Below are 19651 nucleotides of genomic sequence, written 5' to 3'. Positions count from 1 at the left end.
AGTTCTAGATTTTCAAAAAAAGGGAGGAGAGTTGAATTTTTTGTGATTAAGTAGTCTTTTGAATTCTCAAGAAAGATTTTTTTTCAAATCATGTTAGATATAAATGAATTTTGTAGACAATTTTGCATTGTGTGAGTTAGGATTTTCAGAGGTTTTAGAGAAGATCTTGCCAGGTTACAATATGAGGATCGGAGAAGGATAGTTGGGAGAACAAGGGGCGATTCATCAATAAGATTTTGGTTCATCTTGCAGATTCAAATTCCCTCTTTCCATACTCGTATATTTTTCTTCCAGAAATGAGATTTTTATTAGCATGCATGTTATTTTTCTTTGAAAATTAGGTAGTTTAAGGGAGAAAGATTTTGATATTGTTTACTTCAAGAAGAGGGGAGAGATTTTTATTTGCATAATATAGAGTTTTTACATTCTTTTGTTTTTAGATTTTGATAAGAAAATCTATATGCATGTACCATCTTGTTTTAGATTTTGATAGAAAGAATATGTGTGCATGTGTGAATAGATGTGTATATCTTACCCTTTTCTTTTTATCAATGAACTAGTAGTTTTCTTCTTAAAATAAAATGTGCAAAGGAATGTGAATATTAATTAATTTCACATCTTCCTTTAGAAAGCCTTCTCTTTATTTTCTAATTTCTTATAGAGAAAATAAATATATAATGAATTCATTCTAAAATATTAGTGCAAAAAAAATAATCAATTTATTAAAAAAAAAAAATTGAGGTTAAATGTAGTTTTAAAATATAGTTTTATTTTCTTAAATAAATTGAATGGGGATGAGTTAAATAATATAAGGGTTTCATTTCTCCTCTTTCTCAAAAATGAATTCTACTTCTTATGTTTCTAATTTACATCCACAATAGTTTATATATTGCAATATTACTTGAAAGTGAAAGGAAAAAAAAAAAAAGTCTTTTTGATTAGCTAATACCTTTTATTCCCTTAGATTAATTAATCTTTGAACCCCAAATAAATTATATTTGAATGAAAGGGTGTTATCATAATGAAATTGTATACATCTATTTTTATTTCATGTACTGCATAAGAGTTTAAGTAGTTGTTCATTTATTTATCTATTCGAAATTGTATATATTAAATTTAGAAGAACATATGTATATTAATTCTAGTAATCTTCATATTAAGTCAATGTTGTGATTAGCATTATGTGGCTGAATAGATATACATGTATTAGATCTGATAAATCTTAGATATATACAAAATTTAATTTTTTATTACCATTCGCTTATGATATGATACAACAATAACAGACAAAATCAATAACAATGATTATAGAAATATTAAATAAATTAGTAAAAATAAATTAAAATACAATTTAATAAAAGAAAACCATTAGATAAAGAAATAAAAATTGCATGTCAAGCCTATAAGAAGGGGAGGGTGTCTATGACTTCCTATGAAAGTTTGCAGCCCCAGAGGAGCCTCCGGAAAGGTTTGTTTGTAGCCTCAAATAGAACCCAACAAAATAAAAATCAATTTAAAAGCCTTCTTTGGAAAAAAAAAAAGAAAAAAAAAGCTAAACTTGAAAATCTGCAACTAAACCAACCATTCAATCCTTCCAAAAGGGATTCCAAAAATCTCCATAATTTGCATATATTAACCAACAAATAAGAGTGGAAACAATTGTCCTATCAAGAGGGTTTTATTCAAATAGGAAGTTGATTGATGGCAAGGTGTTGCAAACTCATAAACAAGCATGGTAGATTTTGTGGAACTCTTCTGTATGCATTCCTCTTCTCCATTCTTCCTGCAAGATTCATGACAATAAAATGGAAGGAAAGCCCTAAATTTTAGTATAAGTATAAAGATTTTAGGGTTGTGGGTGAACTCTTCATCTAAGGGCTAATATTAATCTAATCTAAGGGTTGAGATTGCTTCCTTTATTTGTTTATTCATTAAAATAAAAATAAATTCTTTTCTTTATATTTAAATTTAATTTTTGTATTTAAGATAACATTTTTGTGGGGCAATTTTATTTAAGACAAATATTAAGTAATCTATTTGTTGATAAACATAAGATTTAGATAAAATGAATAAAAATCAATTATAGTAAATTTATCATTGATTTGATTGTTGATTGTTATGATCTCTTGTATAAAAACTAATCATAATTATATTAAATTAATTGCTTATTTTATAAATAGATATTAACACCCTTAATTTTAAATTGTACCAATAGTTTTGAACCAACGATTTAATCGGCTTATTATTTAACTATATGAGGATTAAAATTTAAAATACTAAGGGATAAAATTGTCTTGAAGATTGCTTTTGTTTTTTTTAATAATTAGTAAGTTATCTAAAAATCTTTAAAACTTTCTTATTTTCTTTTCCCTATTAAAGCTATTAATTTTAAAATCATTTGTTAAATTATATTTATTAAAAAGAATAATTTTAATTTGAGTGTTTGGAAATTTTATTTCAAAAAAAAAAAAAAGGATTTAATTTCTTTTCATATTTGGATGATGCTGGGTAAAGCTTATTTTTGACCTTATCATGTGCTATCTAATTATTTAAAAATTATTTAAATGCTATATAATCTTTATATTTGGGATATAAATGGATAAGGAGTTATTTATAAGTAATATGTTGACGATGAATCATAATTAAGAGATCAAATAACATATGAAATAAATTATTATTAATTAAATATTTGCTTTTTATTAAATGAAATGTAAGTTCCTTGAAATTATTTAAATTATGGTATAGTGTGTTAAGTTTGATAAATGTTAAATTATTTTCCAAAGTCTTGCTATTTAATCATTTAATCTCATTTCAAGCAAACTAGTACCTTTCAAGTATAAGGATTCATATTTACGTAAGGTTATCATTTCTAGAAAATAATTGAAGATAAAATTTATGCTATTTCAAATGGAAAAGTTAGTTGGTTTATGAGTAATGTGGTTATTCTCAGGCTTATTATTAATAGTTTTTCTCTTCAACAAGTTAATGTTAAATTCTTTTCCAAAGTCTTGCTATTTAACCATTTAAATTTCTTTCAAGCAATTTAGTACCTTTCAAGTTTTAGGATTCATACTTAAGGTGAAATGGTCATTTTTGTAAGCTATCTCCTATAAGTATCATAGTTTTCAAGCGATTAGTACTTTCATGAATATAGTTTAAGTTTTACAATTATAATTTTCCTTCAAGAAAATAATATTTCCAAATGGTTGAATTGTTTATCATGTAATACTTATACCTCAGTTTTTTTTTGTTTTATTCCAAGTACTGATTCCTTGCATGTAATAATTTCTTTTCATAGTTGTTTTAGTATAATTATGTTTTCATGAATTCATAGTTAAATTCTTAGATATACAACTAAACAAGAGGAGTTGAAACCAAAAACCTTAGCAACGTTTGATATCTATGGTGCCTCTGGGTCACACTTACGGGTAATGTCTTCGTGTTGAACTACTGCACTTAACGCCTAATAAAGCTGCAATAACGGTGTTTGTGGCATCATCCCTATAAACCGCCAGGGAGAAATAAGGATCATTTGGAAGTTAAAATCCAAGGGGTGGGTAATCCCCCATGGATCGATAATCTAAAAAATATTAGTTTTAAAAGGAATTTACATTCACTCAGTTGAACCTTAGAAAACCCCATTAGGGTTGGTTGTGTGTTATGATCTTGGAATTTATTTTATATTGATGATTTCATCGGATGATAACAGATTAAGGGCGATGCATATAATAGGGAATAGGTCTTATTTCTTGAAGCCACAAGCAAAAGGCCACCTTGAGCCTTTTTGCTATAAAGATACCATCGTGGGTAGCAACCGTAGAGAAACTGTCTGGGACAATGACCCTAGAAAGGGTTGCGTACCCACCAAATAGTTTACATTAAACCATGGTTAGAAACCAGAACTACATACTTTACGCCTTGATCCCGTGTCAAAACGGGTATGTAGGCAGTCTAGGGACGAAGTTGTCCCTTGTACTCAGGCGTTCGGGGATGGGGATTAGGATTTGATTATGGGTGAGTAGTTGGTTCTTGAAGATCCTTGGTCTTTTAATCAAATGGTGCAAATAATAATTGAAAGGTTAAAATTAATTCAAAGCATACTCAGAAGGAATCCCGTATGGATTCGCTTGACTTCCCGAGGCTTTAGTCCAAATTTTGAGGTAGAACTCAAGCTTGTTTATGTAATTATTTTAATACTCCTAAGGACAGCAACCTCAATGTACTCCTAGTAGGGGAGTGTAGTCTTTAGAGAGTGGCTCAGGACCCAGATGGTCCCGATGAGTCTAAAGTCTCTGGCCAGAGCATATCCTATTCTTATGAATAGATGCCTACCCCGTTTGGGTAGATGCCTATCCCGGATTGGATAGATGAAACCTCTTGTCCCGTATGGACAAATGCCTAACCCGTATGGTTAGATGCCTAGTCTCATATGGATAGATGCCTAACCCATATGGTTAGATGCCCATCTCGGTTGGATGGATGCCTATCTCATTTGGATAAATGTACCTGAGTATGTGATTGAATAAAAAATAAATAAGAATAAGTAAGAACAAGAAATCAATGTTTTTATATATGAAAAAAAAAATTAGTTGAGTTTTTGGATTAGGTTAAGTGGGTTATTACAGTATCTACCAAATAATCTTCTTCAAGATCATCCTGATCTGAGATATTAGGTTCGCCACCGTCTTCAACATGCGGTGCAGGTGGCGAATTTTGTACTTGTACTTGTGATGATGTACCTTCCTGATTTTCACCAGTACCATAATCTTTTTCCAATGCCAAAGTACGAAGACAATGTTCTGCTTTTTGTTGGCCTCTCCTGGCCTTCCCCACATTCAGGTTTCCTACCCCTCTTCCTGTTTGACATCTCCAACGAAATAAAGGCTGCCAAAAAAATATCAATTTGCTGAAGAAGCAATAATAGACTATAATGTATAATATACCACTTCAAAAATATGATCGCTAACCTTTAGGCTTTAGGTCACTAGCAGTCACCAATACAGTGAACAACAATGGTTTTCCTTGGTCTGAAACTTTGCTATTGATCAGAATTCAGAGCCTAGAACCCACCAGATTGTGTTGAGATAGATCTGATCTTTGCATGTATTTATACCAATCCTTATAAGGTGAATTCTGTGGGAATTTTATATGGTATACAAATATTTGGCGAATCCCGCGTAACTATAACATGACTTATGTAATTTTTGAGGCAATTATAGGTCGTCCAAATATGACTTATGTAATTTTTGAGGCAATTATAGGTCGTCCAAATAATAGGCATATACAATATAGTTAACAAAAGTTGGGGAGAATGGAGACACGCGTCGGCAAGATGTCGGACGAATTGGGTCCCCCTGGCTAACAAAATATTAAGGCAACCTCAAAGAGTGTAGGCAAAACAATTAAATTTACCATGTGTCCACCATATATTGTATTGGCGAAATCATCGCATAGAAACATTCAATTGCATAAAACATATGGCGATCGGGTCGTGACTTTGACGAAAATTGATAATGTTTTGGCGACATGGCCACCCCCAGATGGTACAAAATATTCGCCATTGGCGAATATTCGCCACTAAAGTAAACTCTGGTCATGCCCTCCTCATCTTCTAGTATGTATTCCATTCAATCTTGTTTTTGGTATAAGATTGATTTTTACGTGACTTGTGTTGAGCTAAAGATTAGGTTCTAAAATGGATATGAGAAAACATGCTTACTACTGGGATGACTATTTAGGATGAAATCAAAGATTTGAATATTTTTTTGTAGTGGCCTAGATTTCATAGCCATATCTAAGACTACGGAAACAATACTGAAAAAGACAATAAACAAAGAGCTAGAATGTAAGTGCAAAATGTAATGGAAATCTCACATTGAATAATGCAAATGAGTTGTGTACATATAGGTCAAAGACCAACCACGAAAGGATGGAAGAACTAGAATGGTGGCAAAACTACCCAAGATATGAGGGAGATGTGTCAAATGATATTTGATACCACTCACAACCTCTCAACAACCTAGACACCTCATAAGAAGATGTGTCAAGTTACCTAGCTAGGCTTAAAAGCCTATGTGGACGCCAAGGTGGAATATCAAGTACACTAACACCTCGCCTTAAGCATAGCTTAGGTGAGTATAATAAGAAATGGGTCCTGACTGCTAGCTTGGTGAGGTACCCATGTATAATGCAATTTCTCATAAAGCGGAGTAAGATAGAAAATCCAATGGAAAAAAAACTATCCTCCAAAAGAGAGAAAAAGAGAAGAAGACTAGAAAGCTCCTCCAAAGGATGATGATGCTGTTGATGTAGACCACACACCAAGAAGAGATCGTAGATGAATGGAATTGCTCTCAGTAAGGGTTTGGTGAAGATTTCAGCAACCTACTTTGAAGACTAGCAAAAAACTAAGTCAATGATCTATCCATGAATCAACTCTCAAATGTAATGCATATGAATCTCTATGTGCTTGGTTTGTTGATGTTGAATTGGATTCTTGCATATCTGAATATTACTTTGGTTATCACAATAGATAATTGTAGGCTGCCTGAAAGGAATACCAAACTCATAAAGATTACCCTGAAGCCAAATAGCCTTTGTAGCTGAGTTAACAACTCCCCTGAACTCTGCCTTTGTGGAAGATATATCAATAGCCTTTTGTTTCCTTCTAGACCAACTGATAGGACTTGAATCAAGAGAAAAATTATATTCTAAAGTAGACTTGTGATACTCTGTATCACCAGCCCAATCTGAATCTGTAAAACTAACCAAGTCAACTGAAGAACCAACTCTGTAATGAATCCCAAACCCAAGTGTGCCATGAAGGTAATGAAGGATCCACTTAGCTTCTTTACAATGCAACTCATGAGGCTCCTGCATAAATATAGAAACCATGCCAACTGCATATGATATGTCTAGCCTTGTACGAGTCAAGTAAATAATACTACCAACAAGTTGTCGATACAAAGTAGCATCAATCGAAGGTGAAGTGCAAGAAGTTTCAAGCTTGACTCCAGATAGAAAGGGACTTGGAGATGGTTTTCAAGTAGTCATGTGAAACCCTGAAAGTAAATCAAGAGTGTAATTAGGTTGAGCAAGAGTAATCCCTAAATCTGACCGTGAAATCTCAATGCCAAGGAAGTAGTGCAATAAACCTAAGTATATCATGTCAAATCTATCTTGAAGTAATCCTAATAATCAAAAGATCATCAACATATAGTATCAGTATCAAAAGTGAATCATCTTTCCGCAATAGATACACTTTAGGATTTGAATGACATCTAATGAATCCTGAAGATAGAAGATAAGAATCCATCTTGGCATACCAAGCTCTAGGGGCTTGTTTGAAGCCATAGATAGATTTCCTTAGTCATCAAACTAACGATGAATCCTGAAAAAAACCTGGTGGTTGTTAGATTCAATGACAGTCCCAAAGACACTAAGAGGGGGGGGGTGAATCAATTTTTAACCGGTTAGCAGAATATTTAAACTTATTGATAACTTTGCAACCCAAAATAATGTACCGATAAATGAGAATTAATGCAATAAACATAAATAACAGAGACAACATAAAACACACCATAACACAAGATATTTTAATGAGGAAACCAAGTGTGGGAAAAAACTCAGTGGGATTTGTGACCCACAATATTTACTCACTGGCCAATGAATAGATACTACTTACAATAGGGGCCTGCACATGGGGAGGCCAACAGCCTAGAGCTCACTGCTCAATGAAGAGTCACACTAACTACAAAAATGGATGATTAAATCCAATACAATGTACTGCTCAAAACAACATCTCTAATGCCAGGTTCAGTACCGGTTTAAGCTCAAATAGATACCTTATCCAATAACCTTCACTATCACTAAACAATTATTTTCTACCATACATATCATATCCTTTTTCATCTCATACCTCTCTCACATATCAAAATGACCTATAAGATCTCATACATATATGAGTCTTTTACAATATACCATGTCGGCTTACAAAAGATAATTATATTACAATAAACAAAAGTTCATCAGACGTCGGCTGGAGTGCCGGTATGCTTTGTTGCCGATGTAATATGAATGCCAGTGTAAGTGCTTATCGGTGCCAGTGTATAATATATGTGATGTCGGGCATGTAGAAATCTATTGCCGGTGGGTTGCCAGTTGGTTGCCATCAATGGAAACATCAACTATTCTCATAAGAGTGTAGAATGCCAACAATCTCCCCCTTTGGCATTGATGGCAACACTCATGAGAAAAATCCAAAACTATTATTCCAAAGTTGAAATCCAAAAAGATGTGCTCGCCTTGAGCAAGTGATCTCCTTTGTTTGTACATGCATTTTTCTCTCCACTACTCCCCCTTTGACACCAATGACAAAGTATGTCACAAAAGAGTGCAAAAATGCTACCTCAAGGTCTGTAACCGGTTGGTTACAATCTGAAAGATGTCTACCAAAATCATATTCAAACTCTGCATAAACTTGTTGTTGTCAGTTAGAGTTGCTTCTGTCTACTGGATCATATCGGTGAGATAGTGCATTTGTTGCTCCCGTGATCGCTCTCCTTGAACTGTTGCCTTAGATAATTCAACTCTTTGAGTAATTAGACTATCCAACCTCAGACAAAGTTTATCCTTTAGTTCTCAGGCATTAGACCTTATTCTTGCCTTCTCTTTCTCAAGTTTTTCCAACTTCTCCTCAAAAACTGCCATTTCCTACTCAAAAACTAATATAAGTCTAGATGAACCTATTATATTATCCACAATGTCATCAATTTCTTTTTGTGTCTTTTTGATCTCCTCATCAATGTCCTCTATCAAATATTGAGGTTTACATGCTTCTCTATATAACTCCTTATACTCCAAAATTGTAGAATTGAGTACCGGTAAAAGTGTATCCAAGTGATCGGTACATTTCTTTATGGTGTTCTATAAGAATGTGTTTTTATCTTTGTCAACTCTCTCCTTAATGGTATCCTCATTCACCTTATCTATGGTTATTACATTATCAGCAATGAATTTGGACAATGTGTCCAATTTACCTAAAGAATCATTAATGTGATCTATCTTACAATTAGGTGCAATCATCTTCAAGATAGGTAAAGTGTTATCAATTGCCTTAAATGCTAAGGCATTGCAATCAATAATCCTCTTAATAGAATCCAAAAGTACCTTTGTGATGTTAGGGGGTCTGAATTCACCTGTAGATGTGCTCAGTTCTGTTGTGGGTTTCTTCTCAACAAATGTCAGACCAATCACCTTCACTACATCCTCTTTATTTCCATCAGATGTATCCACTTTACTTACATTTACTTCCGGTGGATTTGTCTATGTTTGTACCTCTACCTTTGATGGTTTCTCAATTTGATTAAGCACCTCTGTAACTGTTGGTGTCTCAGACTCAACATGAACCTCTGCCTCAGATTGTTTCTTTGTCAATACCACTGTCGATTTCTCAGATTCCGGTGGCTTTGTGCTAGTTGTCTTGTCCTCTATTGGTTTCTCAGTCTTTGGTTGGTCTGTTTGAGTTGGTATCTCAGTATTCTAAGAGTCTACTATGTGTGTCGGTGTCTCTGAAATCTTGTTGTCCTCAGCACTATCTGCCTTAACCTCTGTAGTTTCTTTGTCCACAACAATGTTTATATCTTGAGTATCTACACTCATGGTGAAAAGTATCTTAGATTCTGGGTTAGTATCATCATGAGTTATACCTTCAGCAGCCATATCTGGTGGATTAGCTGTATGAACTGGTGATGTTGAAGGTGAGGTGTCCTGAGCCGGCGAAGGGATGTTATCTGTTACTTTTATAGAAGGTACACCACTTATTTTACCTTTTCCCTTGTCTTTTTGATATACCTTGAATGTCTTTTCCATTTTTGTTCTGCTTCTTTCCTCTTGCTTTTCCTTTTCTACAAAGAATATGTCCCATTTATCTGCAGTCTCATCTACAATTTCCTTAACCCTTCCATCCATTATGCTCACTTGCCGGTATCCACTAACAAATATTGACCGGTTAGCTTCAGAAATAAGCTCATCTATCTCTACCTTAGAGTTTACTGGATGTACAACCAAGAGTGCTTCAACTTTCAACTTCTTGTTCAGTTCCATCACAGATAGCCTTTTAGCTTCTAATCTCATGTATAAGTCATTGGGTAGCTCATCAATCACTTCTATCAAAACTTTCTTGTAAATATCTAAATGTAAAATAATGCTTTCTTCAATTGTGTTTTTGTCAGAATCATTATAAGAATTATATGATTTACACACATTAGACAAATTTCCTTCCTTTGTAATATCATTCAATAGATCATCCAATGTGGGGGTAACCGGTGTCTATTTCTTCTTTGGTGTAAGCTTCTTCTGTGGTTCCCTAATTGCTTGATGCTTCTTCCTTAGTGTTCTGGTTTTCTTAGGAGTAGGAGAGGGTACCGATTAGGTTTTCCTTTTCCTTTTCACTCTCTTAAACTCAACAACATTGCCACTGTCAGTATCAGAAGATGTTACAACCGGTGAAACATGTGCTTTCAGTTGTAGTCTTTAAAGCTCACTTGCTAATATACCACTGATATTCATGACATTTTCTTTGATTTCTTTGACCTTCTTGGAGGCATCTCTAATAAAATTTTCTCTTCTTTTTGTCCTCTTCTACATAGATATATTACTCTCAATAGTTTCTGCATTTCCAAAGAATTTCTCAGATTAGCTTCCTTGGTGCATCAAGTAGATCTTTAGCATATGTCTCCAGAATAGGTAGGTCTACCTCATAACCCATCTTAGTAACCCAAATAGTTCTAGGGCTTCCATCCAAGTTTCATCTCGCTTAATGACAAATTAGATTTGCTTGTCATATTTATCAATTATGCTCTGTGGTAGTCTCTCTTTTGATCTCATCTTAGTTTGAAATATTTTGAAGTAGTCTGTAATGTTCTTATCACAGTTAGTGCCCATACCGGTGAAAGCTTCATGTATCTGTTTTTCTACCGGGATGTCATAACCAAAATCTTTGTGACCTATGTCGGGTATATCTTTGGTAAAGTATAACATCAAGCATACTAGTAGGTTTCCAAAATGGAAAGTACCTTTCTTGTCTCCCTTAATCTTCTTCAAATTGTCAATTAATTCATCTTTAAGCCATTCACAAACATCTATCTTAGCATTATTGTTCACCATCTCATATGCATTGTGAATACAAAGGCTAGAAATAGAATTCAGTCTATTTGCATGAGTTGCTTCGTATCCTAGTACCATACTCACATATCTCACATTTATATCCTTAACATCATTCACTCTAAGTTACCTGCTATCATATGTGGCTCTAGTTAAATCCATAACTCCCTTGTTAGGTATTTTCTTGGTTTTATTAGGCCTACTACCGGTTGAAGGTAGACCAGTAACTGCCTTAATTGCTTCCCTGGTTATCTTGCAAACTAACTCTAACCACATGAACTCTCCATGGACTCTGCTCAATACAAGTCATACAACTTCCTTTGGAAATTTGGGAATATTCAAAATCTCTACCAAACCTAAGTCTTCCACAATCTTATGTTCAGGTTTAATCACACCATTTCCATTGGTAATAACCTCATTAAATATTTTCTTCAAATCCTCAGTCCCTAGGTTTTCTATGTTGCAATGTATGTAGATTCTAGGGTCTTCAGCAAATTCTACACCCTTCAAAAATTTTGAAAAAGCTCTGACATAATCATCCTGCTTTGCAATCTCGGGGATAATCTTAAATACGAGTCTAGGGCATTTGACATTTTCCACAGTGGTAGTGTTTGAAATAAACTCAGGAACAGAAGATGAGGATTCCATTTCAAAAGATAAATACCTCTTAACCAAAATTCTGAATGCTTGAAAATCACTTCGCAGCTTCTCCTTAGGATGCCCTTGTTCAGTTTCGCGCTTTCTGAATATTTGAATGCTTGGTGAGTTCGAAATGAGGGTTTTTCGGTGCTTTATAGCCAAAAAGGTTCTTTAAAACTGCATTAAATGCTTATCGATTAAGTAAAAACTTAACACATCTATCAGTAAAGAAGAAATGTATCTTCTCACCATCAACCGAGGGTAGAATGCACGATTTTCAACTTGCTGCAATACCCCCTAAGTATTATTCCTCAGTTAGATGAAGAATCTCCTACCGGTGGAGGATTACTTTGTTCTACCGGTGCAGAGATAGTTTCATCAGTTCTCTGTTCACTCTGCTTAATCCATTGTTTTGAAAATTCTTTCTTTACTTCATCTACGTTTTCTTTGGCCTTAAAACTAGATCCTTTATTGTTCGTCGATGTATTCTTGCTTCTACAAAATTTTGCAATATGACCAATCTTGTTACATGCATAACAAGTTACATTATTCCTCTAAATAGCTTTACCATATCCTTGACCAGTTTGTGATCTTTATTGACTAGATAAATGCCCAAATCTTCCACAAACATAGCATTTCATATTCATTCTGCAATTTTCTGAATTATGACCAACTTTGTTGCATTTGGAACATTGACCGGTGGGTGAGTTTGTATTTTGATTATTTCTAAATCTACACTGATTTGCTATGTGACCATATTTGTTGCAATTAAAACATTTCCCATTAAATCTATAAGCATTAGGTTGTCTTACCAGTTTGTTCTGATCTTGATTATTTGTTGTACCAGAACTTTCTCCAATTTCAAATCCAATTCCATTTGTATCTCCATCAGGTTTCTGTCTTTTAAGCATGTCATCAAGTTCTTCTGAACTTTTCTTGAATTTGTCTTTGTGTTTATTTGTAGTAACCAACTCATTTTCCAGAATTCCAACTTGTCTCACAAGCTCATCTTTATCATGTTGCATGTGAATTATATTTGTCTTTAGCATATCATTTTCATGACCAAGTCTCAGTTTTTTATTTCCAGCATCATTAAGTCTCCTAACCAGGTCTTCTTCATTCTTCTTTCTGTCTTCAATATCCTTACATAACCTCATAGTCATTTCTTGCATTTCATTCTTCATATTATTGTTTTCTTGTCTCAACTTATTTGCAATGTCTCTAAGAGTTTCTTTTTCATCATCATCATTCTGCATTTTCTCATGAAGTTCCTTTCTCTTATTTTGTGCTAATGCAAAGTTCTCCTGAAGTCCTTTAATGAATTATTGTACAATCCTCAGATCATCTTCAAGTTTTATATTCTTTAATTTTTCTGCATCAAAATCTTCAAGAGCTCCTTCCACTTGTTTTCTTAAGTTCTCCATCTGTACCGGTGTCAGAATCTCCCTCAAGATGTTAGGCTTTTGCAAATAGAGGACTAGGCTCTGATACCAATTGTTAGATTCAATGATAGTCCCAAAGACACTGAGAGGGGGGGGGGTGAATCAGTGTCTAATCGGTTAGCAAAATATTTAAACTCATTGATAACTTTAAAACCCAAAACAGTGTACCGGTAAATGAGAATTAATGTAATAAATAAAAATAACAGAGACAAAATAGAAACACACCATAACACAAGATATTTTAACGAGGAAACCCTGTGTGGGAAAAACCTCAGTGGGATTTACAACCCACAATATTTACTCATTGGCCAATGAATAAATACTACTTACAATAGGGGCCTGCACATGCAGGGAGGCCAACAACCTAGAGCTCATTGCTCAATAAGAGTCACACTGACTACAAAAATGGATGATTAAATCTAATACAATGTACTACTCAAAACATCATCTCTAATGCCAGGTTCAGTATCGGTTTAAGCTCAGATAGATACCTTATCCAATAACCTTCACTGTCACTAAACAATTATTTTCTACCATACATATCATATCCTTTTTCATCTCATACCTCTCTCACATATTAAAATGAACTATAAGATCTCATACATATATGAGTCTTTTACAATATACCATGTTGGCTTACAAAAGATAATTATATTACAATAAACAAAAGTTCATCCCATGTCGACTGGAGTGCCAGTATTCTTTTTTGTCGATGTAATATGAATGCCAGTGTAAGTGCCTGTCGGTGTCGATGTATAATATATGTGATGTCGGGCATGTAGAAATCTATTGCCGGTGGGTTTCTAGTTGGTTGCCATCAATGACAACATCAACTATTCTCATAAGAGTTTAGAATGCCAACAATGGTTGTTCCATGTAAATTTCCTCCTCAAGGTCTCCATGAAGAAATTCACTCTTCACATCCATATGATGTACAACCCATCCATGTGTTGCGGCTATAGCTAGTGTGAGTCTAATTGAAGTCATCTTAGAAACTGGTGCAAATTTTTATGTATAGTGGTTGCCCTCAACTTGTGAACAACATTTTGAAACTAGGCATGCTTTATACTTATCAATTGACCCATCTGCTGCAAATTTGGTTTGATATATCCACCTGCATCGAACTAACTTCCTTTCCTTAGGAAGTGAAGTCAAATCCCAAGTGTGATTTCTAACCAAGGAATCATATTCCTCATTCATAGAAATATCCCACTCTAGTATGCCTGATGCCTCTCTAAATGTATGTGGATTAGAAAATGAAACAAATAAGGCATGTGAACCCCCCTGAAAATCTGTCTGAATATGACTGTCATCTGCTTAATCCTGTAGCCCAATATCCGCCCTCTGTAGAGTATGATGTATGGGTGATGTAAAAATATCGACCTGCATTGGAATCCCTGAACTAGATGAAGATGAATCCTCATCACTATTTTCACTATAGGAACTGGAAGAAGAAGAAGACTCTGATATAGAATTTTGTTGTGAATCATCTGAATCGTCAATAATGCAGTCAGGATCTGTAGAGTCCACATCAAGTTGAGAAGTGTCAAGTATAGTTTCAAGAGGTGTTTCTTGAAAATTAACACTTCTTTCAATGAACAAATCATGTGTAGTAGGGTGGAGTAGGCAATAGTCTTTTAAACCATCTAGATATCCAACAAATATGCAAGGTTGGGATTGTGGATCCATAGCCTTGCATTGTTCTTTTGGAATTTGTGCCATAGCTGGAGACCCAAATACTTTGAAATTCTCAACTGAAGGTTTCCATCCTTTCCAAGCTTCAAAGGGAGTGATACCCTTCAAGCCTTTATGAGGAACCCTATTTTGAATGTAACATGCACAATTGATTGCTTTAGCCCAGTATGATGGTGTGAGGCTCTTTGAATGAATCATACAATTTCCCATCTCTTTCAAAGATCTATTTTTACGTTCAACATTACCCATTTTTTGAGGGAAATATGGAGTTGTGCGCTCCAAATCTATACCCTTTGTTATGCAAAATTTCTCAAAACGGTTGTTGACATATCTCTTCCATTATTTGTTTGAAGAACTTTGATGACTTTCCCTAATTGATTTTCAGCTAGATCTTTGAAATCTTGAAAAGAATCAAATACTTCTAACTTTTCCTTAAGGAATTAGACCCACGTGTATCTTGAAAAATCATCAATGAAAGTGAGAACATATCTTGATTTTGTACAAGATTGATGGGGAAAAGCCCTTGAAACATCACTATGAACAAGTTCTAAGACTTGCTTTGCCCTCCATGATTTTCCTTTGTAAAATTTTGATTTTGGATGTTTTTCAAGTGGACAACCTTCACAAAGTCCTTTAGAAAACTTAACTTTAGGTAAACCCTTAGCCATTTGGCATTGACATAGTTGTTCAAGATAGCGGTAATTAAGGTGGCCAAATTGCTCATGCCATAATTTACTAACTTCATCTGAATGAGTTAGTAGTGCCTGTGGAGAAAAATCTTTGGCAAAGTAGGAGAAGGTATACAATCTGGATTGGTGTTGAGCCTCCCCTATAGCTATCAATTTGTTGCTTTGCAAATATCTTATCTCAATTGAATTTGTAGATAAATTGATTCTCATGCCCTTTCCTAGGCGAGTAATCTGATACACAGAAAGGAGATTAGTGTTGTGTGAAGGAACACTTAGAACATTTGAAAATGTTCCACCTTCAACTTCTACAGTCCCTTTCCCTTTGACCAATATTAGAGTATCATCCCCTAAGGTGATTTAGGACATATTAGAGTTCTTTAAAGATGAAAAATAACTTGTTGAGAACCCATATGGTGTGTATCACCAAAATCTATAATCCATGATGGAGATGAAGATGTTGTAGCAACTAAGGCCTTGCCTTTAAATTTAAATTTGTCCTTTGAATTATATTGAGTTGATGAAGATGCCTTATTTGAATCAATTAGCCCCAAATTATTTTTCTTAAGAATTTGTGTAATCTGGTCAAGTTGTTTCTTTAAGCATTGATGTTCATCATACCTATTCCTATTACAAAAGGCACATTTAACTTTCTCCTTAGTTGGTTTACTATGAGAAAAGTTATCCTTCTTAAAATTGTCAATTTTATCTTCTTTCTTCCTTTCTTTGTCATTTTTTGCGTTCTTCTTCTTTCCTTTTGAAGTTGATGGCTTCTCATTTTCTGCAACTAGGGCTTGAGGTTTAGAAGCCTTCAAAGTTCCCATTTGAATTAACTTTTCTTGCTCCCTTGTAATATAAACAATAAATTTATCAAGTGAGAGCATATCCCAAGAGGCTCCAAGAGCTCTTTTTGTAGAATAGAAAGTAGACACAAAGATTGAATATTTAGGACCTAATTTGGAAAGTATAGAAATGACTAATCGATCCTCTTTCTTGTCAATTACACAATATTTTAAATGCAACTTTAAAGATTTGAAATTAGTGAAAAAATCCTCTAAAGTAGTAAAATATTTAGGACTTAGACCTAAGAGTTAATTTTCCAACTCATGACTCCTAAGTTCATCAATTGTCCCAAATATATATTTAAGAGATTCCCAAACTTCGTTGGGTGTTTTCAAGTTCTCAACATGAAATACTAATTCAGGAGATAGATTTAAACACAAGAAACCAAATGCTTGGTCACACTTATTGAGATACTTTTCTTTGTCTTTAGTTGCATTAGGTTCTTTTTCTATTCCCATTGTTACTATTGGAATCAATGAATATTGAGCGGGGGGGTGAATAAGTGTTCTGCAATTCACAAATTTATTAAACTAATTCTTAAACTACCAGATGCATAAGAATGAAAGTAAAGTGCAAAAACATAAACCAGTCAACCACAAAACCATAACACTAGAATTTTTACGTGGAAATCTGGAAAGGGAAAAAACATGGTGGGATTTGAACCTACAATAATATTATACTTTGATCAAGAGTATGATAATATTAGAAAAAGGGGAATGCACTTGCATTCAGGCAAACAGACTAGAGCTCACTACTCAAATACATAAGAGGGATACAACCTGGAGGAAGGATCACTGCCTTACAAATGATTACAAATGATTACAAGTATGACTAAACTAGATAATAGCATCTGCATATGCCAAATAGTAGTTTCGGTTAGGCTCAATTAGTCTTTTGCAACTGTTCTATCTTCCTGCTCTGTTTTGTTGCTCTGTCATATACCAGAGCACTAAAACATTCAATCACATTTACCAAACTTCACACATTCTCTCATGCAAACTTCTCACACTCATCTCATCTCACAAAATGCTCAACCAAATCGATCTTATATATCCACATCAATAAAATAAATCAATTCCCATGTCGGCTTCCAAAAACCATATGCCACGCAACATGAAACATTTTACCAACAAGTCAGCTCACAAATCCATATGCGGAACCAAACAAAATGATAATAGGCTTCCCACAAGTCAGCCCAATCTCCTCAAACTTGAAACCAATCACTGAAATCAACCCAAAGAGTCTACATCACACATTACACCAAAATTTAACTCTGTTCTTCTTGGATTACCAGATACCGGACCTTCAATCTCGCTCATGAATCAATACCACATATCAGGATTATGCAATAAGATGCCTCAAACCTTGAATCAACTGCCTCTACTATCGCAACCAAAATTATGCAACCAAAATCAAGATCTACATACTGAACTCATACTTTACCGACTACTATATTCCACCTTCCAGACTTATGCCTAATGAACAATGCAACTTCCAGTAAATCAAATCTACGTACTGGATATGATTTATGAATTGAATTGCCATCAATGATAACTCTAAAGCATTTCTCATGCACCAATATTCACCAAAATAATGTCTCTTGCCAACAATCTCCCCCTTGGGCATTGATGGAAACACCATGAAAAATGACACTGTACACTCAAAGATGCAAAACTTCAAAATTTCAAAAAATCTCCCAAAACTCTACAAACTCAACAAGCTCCCTCTAAGGATTTGCACCATTTTTCACTTCTCTCTCTCCTGCTTTGACAACAATACCAAAGATAGGAGTCCAACAAAATTTATATATAGGGATATATAAAGTTGGTTACAAAAACTTGAAAATATCGGCAAAAAATGTCTTTAGGCTCAGCAAATGGTTATCCCAACCCTTCTTCAGACTCTCCAAAATATTGAGCATACCACTAAAAAGATAGGCGTGGATCTCTTCTCCTCTTCTATCTATCGGAACAGTCTTATTCAAATCATCCTTTACATCTTACATACTGCTCATCAGTGAATCTATCTAGGGAGTGATATGGCTTCTTACTTCTGCCACTCTACCCAAAATTCTATCCTTTTCCTGATTTAGGCTCTTAATCTTATCCAATATACTCATAGCTTGACCTTGAAAATTTCTAGTCGTGACTGATTGAAGTGCATATGGCTAAGATATGCTAGCAAGATGGCCTTCACATTCTTTTATTTTCTTGTCAATGTCAATGGTAAACTTTGGCAAAATTAGACATGACTTGTATGTTTGACTGCCTTCATCTAATGCATCTTGAATGTTCTTCATAACAATTAAACTCACCCTATCTCCCTCAATCATCTTAAAAAATGTTCTCAATCTCATAGCATTAAAATGAGTCTAAGTTCTTACATCTGTTGCCTTCTCCAAAGACACAAAATGAGAATCTACTGCATTCAATATACTCCTAAGATTACGGGAGGGAGTATCAGTTGTATCTGGTTTGAAGGATGGCAAAAAATTTTCCAATAAATTTGTTTCCAAGGTTATCAACTCTTTGTTTGTGGTGTGGGACTTAAGTAAGTCGTCACTAGCTTTTGCTTGTACAATATTTTCTTGCTTCAATGCTTGAATAGGAGATAACGAACTTGGATCTATAGGCCCTTGAGAAAAATCATCTGAGTCAATGGAAATTTGCTTTCCTTTATCTGCTACAGTGTCTCTTCCCACTATCATTGGAGCCTGTTCATCCTTCTCTTCTCCTTTCTCCTTCTTGACCACCTCTACATCTGCAACTTTTACAACATCTTTACGCTTATTTGTATTAACCTCTTCCTTTTCTCCATCAACTTTTCTAATCTCCTCATCTAACTTCTCAGAATAAAATTCTATTACCGAAGGATTTTGTTCATCTTCACCGAAGACTCCAATATTCTAATCATTGATATTATCAACTATTGTATGCACATTGGTATATTTTATTGGAATGGATTTCTCAGATGTTTGATCTTTCTGCACGTCAAGAACCTTTATATGCACTTCTGGAATGCATGTATCATGTGACTGCTCTTCCGGTTGAGTTACATCTTGCACTGGGTTTACATCATATCTGTGCTCTTTCAAAAGTTCTTTCAAAATTGCTTCAGTCTCTTTAACCACTTCATCTATCCTGTCGAGCATGATCTTATTCACTCTCTTTTTTCTTCTGAATT

The sequence above is a fragment of the Cryptomeria japonica genome, chromosome 4, assembly GCF_030272615.1.
Source record: "Cryptomeria japonica chromosome 4, Sugi_1.0, whole genome shotgun sequence".
Classification (NCBI taxonomy): Eukaryota; Viridiplantae; Streptophyta; class Pinopsida; order Cupressales; family Cupressaceae; genus Cryptomeria; species Cryptomeria japonica.
The sequence above is the reverse complement of the archived record's forward strand: the minus strand, read 5'-3'. Positions refer to the sequence as shown.